Source organism: Echinops telfairi, unplaced genomic scaffold (assembly GCF_000313985.2).
Source record: "Echinops telfairi isolate 266 unplaced genomic scaffold, ASM31398v2 ScPeMD7_2;HRSCAF=8, whole genome shotgun sequence".
In the NCBI taxonomy this organism is placed as follows: Eukaryota; Metazoa; Chordata; class Mammalia; order Afrosoricida; family Tenrecidae; genus Echinops; species Echinops telfairi.
The window spans coordinates 3,795,117-3,796,150 of NW_022103898.1; positions in this window are offsets into that span (position 1 = coordinate 3,795,117).

Sequence of the window (1,034 nt, forward strand, 5' to 3'; positions counted from 1 at the left end):
CTAAACCCTGTTGAGAACTTTTTCCCAAGCAGCCTTCTAGCCTGACGGTGAAGTCGCTCGATTCCCAGGTGGGAGGGACCCACCCCCACCCATGGGGCCATTCTGCAGATGTGGTGACTGCAGGGCAGATTGGTATGCGCCCAAGGCCACACAGGCGCCTCACACTCAGCCGCCTCTGACTGACACGTGCATCACACTGCCCACGGGGGGCTCTCCGTGCTGCAACCCTTCTTGACTGAACCGTGAGGAACACAGGGTGCGGGGGTCCTGTGGGGTGATCCTTGTGCATCGTGTGTAAGGAACTTTGCGTTGGAGCCCCCTGTACGGGTGTCAGGTATTTATCACCCACTGATCCCCATGGAATAGTCCCCCCACTCCCTCATGCCCCAATAGGTGCCGACTTCGCAGCGCCCACCTGGCTCTCGGCCTTCACTGCCGCTGGCTCCCGGCGACCCTGAAGGACGGGGTAGATCTGCCGACTGTCACTCTCTTGGGGAAGAGACGCTAACTCCTTCTCCCTCAGAGCGGCTGGTGGTTTTAACTGCCAACCCAACCCTAACCAATGTGCCAACGAGGGTTCTGCAGCGCCCACCAGCGCAAAACGCCTGCGTTTGCTTTCAGCGTCTTTGCTGAGGGAGGTGCATGTTGTTACACTGAATCAATGTATCTGGAATCATCCTCCTCGGTGAATAAACCATTCTTAGACAGGGTAGATGGTTTACATGGGCCCCGTCGTCTGTGAGCAGCCTGTGCACGCAGCTGCTGTCTTCAGTGGAGGACCTTGAGTTGGGGCTGTGCTGTGGGAGGACCCCCGTGTGAGTGGACGCTATGTTGGGGCTACCCTGAGACCAGGCCTATGTGTGAGTGAATGCTGTGTCAGAGGCCCGCTGTGGCCAGCTCCCAGCTGCAAGTCTGCCCAGTCAAGAATGGCTCTGAGGTCTGCCGAGTGTGGACAGTAACTTTACGCGGCCGCCTGCAGGGCTGCCCTTCCCCCTCTGGCCCTGTGAGGTCTTCGTGAAGACCCCAGACTCAGC